Source organism: Rhinolophus hipposideros (genome assembly GCF_964194185.1).
Source record: "Rhinolophus hipposideros genome assembly, chromosome: X".
Classification (NCBI taxonomy): Eukaryota; Metazoa; Chordata; class Mammalia; order Chiroptera; family Rhinolophidae; genus Rhinolophus; species Rhinolophus hipposideros.
The window spans coordinates 3,735,779-3,742,058 of record NC_138046.1 but is presented as its reverse complement, the minus strand read 5'-3'; the positions used below and the strand labels follow the sequence as shown (position 1 = coordinate 3,742,058).

Sequence of the window (6,280 nt, the reverse complement as noted above, 5' to 3'; positions counted from 1 at the left end):
CATTTTTTAAAAGATTTTATTGGGGAAGGAGAACAGGACTTTATTGGGGAACAGTGTGTACTTCTAGGACATTTTCCAAGTCAAGTTGTTGTCCTTTCAATCTTAGTTGTGGAGGGCGCCGATCAGCTTCAAGTTGGCCTTTCAGTCTTAGTTGTGGAAGGCGCAGCTCAACTCCAGGTCCAGTTGCCGTTGCTAGTTGCAGGGGGCACAGCCCACCATCCCTTGTGGGAGTCGAACCGGCAACCTTGTGGTTGAGAGGATGCGCTCCAACCAACTGAGCCATCTGGGAGCTCAGTGGCAGCTCAGCTCAAGGTGCAGTGTTCAATCTTACTTGTAGGGGGCGCTGCCCACCATCCCTTGCGGGAGTCGAGGAATTGAACTGGCAACCTTGTGGTTGAGAGCCCACTGGCCCATGTGGGAATCGAACTGGCAGCCTTTGGAGTTATGAGCATGGAGCTCTAACCGCATGAGTCACTGGGTCAGCCCTCCAATACATTTTTTAACATTTAATGTAATTTAGCAAAACTAAAATTTCAAGTTTCCAATAAGATATTGGGAAGTTATTTTTAAGTACATAGACTATAAAACATAATTATTGCTAAAAAGTTTTATCTAAAACCTTATATTTTACTTACATACATACTTACATTAATTTTACCTGTAAATTTACTTGTAATTTTACTTACATACTTACATTAATTAATAATAGTTTAATTAATTAATCTATTTAATTAATTCATTTTTTAACTATCATACCTAGATTACTCTGAATACTTTATAAGACATTAGACAAAGTCAGTTATTATCACAAGCTATTTTCTGTCCTGACAAATGAACTTGACTTTTAGTAGTACACTTAGGTAGAATAAAAGTATTGTATTGAAATGTGGATAACTCTAAAGATGTGTATTTAAAAAAATTATACCAGCAACTTACATTACCTTTAATATCAAGTATTTTTCTAGATTATGTGAACTTGAAAAAACATTACGGTTAGTTTTTTATTATTTCTTAATTTATATAAGGACTTAATTCCTTTAAGCCAATTAAGTAGAGCTCTTTATAAACCAATTTTAGTTAATATCCTCCAGAGATAGAAAAAATAAGTTTTATAAACCGACATATAAATATACATACACATATGGACACATATATAGATATGTACAAATATTTAGATAGATGGAACAAGAGACCTGACAGTTTGTTTTAAAATTTTAGCCATGAAACAGATACAATGATGTAAAACTCATTAATTTGTAGATAATAATTAGAATAAGTAAAATTTATGTGCTCAGATGGTTAATTAAGGCTTTTTAGTATTTGTGGAGAAGAATTTTAGGATTGGGATTTGTCCCTGACAAATAATTTTAAGGAAACTCAGCTAGATTCAGGATGAGGGAGCCTTTCTAGCAATTTGTACTTTTTAAAAAGAACTATTTTTCTTATTTTCTGTGGTTTTAAGGTTTTCAACTTTCAGGTTTTCCTGGTTGAGTTAATTGGGCTCAGTCTCAAGCAATTGTGGGATGTTATCTCTTGAGGAGTTCACCTTTGAAAGACATGGTAAAGTTTATAACTTCAAGGGAGAGAAGAAATATGAGTTGTTTCTCCTTCTAGGAGTTTAAGGTATTGCTGTTTCAAATTTCCTAGTTGTACTTCTAACGTCCTGAATTTTATGTCCACAAATATCTGAAGGTACATAGGAAGTGGTCTGAGCGGACTTAGATTTTTGTTTTAATTTCTGTCCTTCCATTGTATTAAGGGAGTCTTAATGGCTAGCTATTATATCAATATGAGAGCTCTCTAAATTTGTTTTCTCAACTTAGAAGTTCCTGCAACTAATCTCAATAGTGACTTAAACCAATAAGGCTTTTATGGCTTAACCAAAGCACAAGGTCCAGAAAATTTACTCCCCAAGTTAGCCTAAGAAAGATAACCGGTCCAGTTTTCAAAGCAAACAAACAAACAAACAAACAAACAAAAACACAGCAGTTCCAAAACACAGAGACTCATGTGTTCCCCGTGCCCCCCACATAATTGAGTTTCAGATTCCCTAAGCTTGGATCCAGGGCTTATTCGATTGGCTGTCCGCCAGGTGCATCTTCCAGCTGGTGGAGAAACTAGACAAAAGAAAACAATGACCATCTCTGGGAGGAAAAGGATCAACGGAAACATGAGAACTCAAACGAAGTTTTTACCAAAATTGCTATGCCCAAGGCACTAGTTCCACAAATATTTTCTCCTGATAATCTAAATTTAGAAGGAGAATTTTTTTTGATCGTTTTCTTTTTTTACTAGACCCACAGATATTTTAAGGAGAGTGACAAGGTAAGAAAATCTTCCGTTTGCTAGCTCTATTGTCAGACAACCAGTATCTCTGAGCTGCAGTCATCTCAGGAAAAGCAGTGCTCAGGAAAACCATTGGGGAGGGAGAGAATTCCCCCCAACCCTTCTTTAGTTCTTACGGCTGGACTATTAATAAAATAATAAAATTGACAGAAGACTAGATTAACAGCAGAAACCCCTATTTAAAGCATGTGCATGGAAAAATCCCAATACTCAGATCATAAAATGAGGCTCCAAGAAAAGCCAGAACCAGGCAACTTGTTACACTTTTTAGACAAAAAGACCACACATTTGTGAGAAATTGACAGGCCAAAGAAAGTCAGTGCTGAGTGGAAAGGAATCTAAGCAAGGTTTGGGTATTCAAGTGGTAAATTAGAAAAGAGGAAAAAGGAGTTGATTGTACAGACCTGTTGGCTCTGAGTTGTTCACATCTAACATGAATGCCAGTGCTGCAGGTACGCGATGGACACCTTTCACAGGGGAGATTTATTTCTGGCACTGGAGGAGAGAAGCGAGGGTCAAGATGCACTTCTGGCATTGGCTGCTGGTCAAGTAACTTCAACTAACTCAAAGTCACAATATGCCTTCGTGGGATATTTTTGGGGGCAGGCAGTCTTAGGCCCCAATGTATCCTTGTAGTCCAACTTTATTAATGTATTTCTTTTCAGGAAGGAGTTGAATTTTCAGCATCCTAATGATGGGTTTTTTTTCTTTGATCCGTTAAAATGATCACTTATCACTACATATTGCTTCTGAACGAACTTTACATTTCTGGGGAAAAGTACTTGAACATGGGGTATTTTTATTTTGCCAATTTGATTTGCTAACAGTTTGTACCTACATTAATAAGTGAGATGGATAGGTATGTAGTTTTAATTTTTAATACTCTGTCAGGTTTGATACCATATCTACACTGGGTGCCTAGAAGAAATTTATGAATGTTCCTTTTTCCTCTCTTTGTAAAAATGTATATGTTATAGGAATTATCTGCTCCTTGAGGCTTGAATGAATAGCCTGCGAAACCATCCAGCTTTTGAGGGAAGGATAGATCTCTGACAACTTTTTTTGTTTTAAGTAACACATATATATGGTAAAAATTTCAAACTGCATGAATGGTCATACAATTGAATAGTCCTCCCTTGAAAGTCAGTAAATAATCCGTCCCAACTCTTATTTCCAGTTCCTCAGTTTTTCCCGAACCCCCCTTCCATCCCCGACCTAAGGTAACCACTGTTACTAGTTTATTGTTTAGCCATTAGTACAGTCTGTGAATATTCAAACATATGAATATACAGAGGGTGCCCAAAAATGTATACACATTTTAAGAAAGGAAAACTGTGTTAAAATTGTAATACTCAATATATACGGACCGCAAAAGATGAATACAACTCACGTTTGACTTCTGCAATGACAAGAGGTGCTCAAAGTGGTCATCATCAGTGTCCAGACACTTCTGATTACGGCGAACTGCTGCTTGAGCAACGTTGATCAAAATGTCCACTTGTATGCATTGTTTTGGCAACCTGGTACATATGTTCCCTTACCCTTACCTTTTAGCTCAAATGGTAGCGTACCCTACAAATTATTCTTTACTTTGTTTTTTATGTATTTAAAATTTTCCTACCAAAATTCCCTACTTCTTTTGAATTAATTTTGACCATTTTTCTAGGAAATGGCCTGTTTCCTCAATATTTTTCAGTTTTCATAGAGTTCTACCTTATATTGTCCTGTAATTTAGAACAACTAGCAAAGTTCTCATTGGCCTGAATGTTAATCCCACTTCCAGCACTTACAAAGTTTCTAAGTAACTCGGGCTGAGTCACGTGAGTCCTTACATGTTGATAGTCTAACGGAGAATAATGACTATTAGTGCACTGAAGAATACTGAGTTTGGCAGTTCTGAGATATATATTTGCAACTGAAAGCATAAAATAATTCCTGTTTTAGGAGCTTGTCCCTATGACACCCCCTTCCTCCACAGCCTTCCATCCTGAGATTCTTCATAGCATTATTATCTCACACCCAACCGATACCCTCCCAATTAGTTAAATGGGGAAAACTGGCATTTTTAATGTGAAACAATGCCTAGGTAAAGTGAACATTGATTGCCTCAGCAATTGTCTTATGGCCTGCCCTCCTCTTCACCTACCATCAAGGCCATCTGGAAACCACTGGCAAAAAGGCCAACAGATGGGGCTAGTTGGGGCTTGTGGTTGGGGTGAGATAGCTAAGTTTGGAGCTTGGCAAGGAAATAGAAGAGGTTATTGTCCTGCTGGGTCTCTAGTCCCGGTCCCTGCATAAGAACACAGGATATGGCAAGGCCAAAAAGGAACACCGACGGAACCATAGATACGAGAGTCACACCACTATAGTCTCTCTGGCAGCTGGGTTGGAGACACAGAAAGCAGAAGCTACAAGATCCGCAATTTGCCATCAGCTTCTATGCCAGCCAGCCAACCCACGCACCACCCCCGCCCCCCCCCAGCCTCCCCCCCACCTCTCCAGCGTCACCACCCCCAGCATAGCCATGGCAGTTATATCAGTGACTAATGGCCAACTAGTCACAGCTGATAGCCATCTATTACCCGAGCCAGCACCTTTGCACGTGAAGCTGACAGCCTGGAAACTGCTCTGAGGGACTCTGTCCCCACAGTTATCAAAAGCTTCAGGGAATTGGGAAGGGACTTGGTAACCCGATAGTCAATGCCAGAATTCAAGGGGGTGTGATAACACTGGGGCGGGGGTGGAGTGGGTATGGGAGGTTTGGGCTGGAAAATTGTACATATGAAGTGTTGTAATTAAGAAAAAGTTTCATATCTACTGGTCTAAATTTTAATATCACTTCCATCAGTATTTGCAGAAGTACTGAAAATGTTCTTGTTCTGAAGGAGAATTATAAGAATATGTAAACAAGAGAATCTGTGTGCACACACACAAAGAACTCCCTTAGTTTAGAAACTTTCTCCCACGACATTCCATGTTCTTTGTGCTTAAGTTTAATTACTACTTGAGTTCTTTCCTGGATTGCCTATTCAAAAACATCAAGTACTTTATTTCACACCCATCCCCTTTTGTGTTTGTTAAAAGCTGAAAACTGGTATTCATAGCGTCAAATAGCCCTCAGGTGTCCTGCATAATGCTTGGTCAACTATGGATATTCTGACTTCCTTTTAGCCTGGGATCCAGGAGTCACAAACACCCTGAAAGCCCTCAGGTGAGAGGGGGAAAAGAGGTTGAGGCTTGCAGAGTTTTTAATGCAATTCTTACCTTTTAGACCTTGAACATTTTCAACAGGTGCACCAAATATCTTAGCAAGTTTCGAACTTGTAGTGGGATTAAAATTTTGTCCAACATCTATAGAGAAGCTCCCCACTCAAAATGGGTGATGGAAGACATGTAATCTCAGAGGCCTGTGGGGAGACTGTATGTATGTTTATAAAAGTCGAGGAAGTGGGTAGCGGTCACGTAGCGGGATGAGTAGAGGAGGGAAGAGCAGGGAATGAGCTGGGCATGGACGACGGCGACGGGAGCAGTAGGTTTGGGGGGGTTGATCCCTCTAGTCTGCAGCACGGAAACGGGAGGTTTCCCTGCGACGAAGGAGGGTTAGGCTTGCTCCCGGAGGTGCGGTGCTGGGGGACCGCACTCCGAAACTATTCCTGAGAGCCGAGGCCCGGGTGGGGGGCGGGGGAGAGACCGCAGCCTTCGACCGGAGACCCACGGAGCGATCCGAGAATCGGCCTTGAGTGTTAAAGAGGAAGTGTCTGGCGGGACCCGTGGCCCCGGAGAAGTGAAGCGAGGCGACACGACACGGACCTGTGCCCAACACCAGGCGGAGAACACGGGACGGTGAAGGGCCAAGGCCGCCAGCCCAAGCCAGGCGCCTCTCAGTGATGCAAACCCCGCGCAATGACGCAATAACCGGCCGCGGCCTCCACGT

General features: G+C 40.8%; 1 long non-coding RNA gene across 1 annotated transcript; it reads right to left on the bottom strand.

Annotated features, from left to right (window-relative positions):
* Positions 1-1,449: 1,449 nt before the first annotated feature.
* Positions 1,450-5,695, bottom strand: LOC308495487. Its single transcript, XR_013992992.1, has 3 exons — positions 3,737-5,695; positions 2,751-2,841; positions 1,450-2,117 (listed from the first exon to the last, which is right to left on the bottom strand). It is a non-coding gene; the product is annotated as an uncharacterized lncRNA (long non-coding RNA).
* Positions 5,696-6,280: the final 585 nt, after the last annotated feature.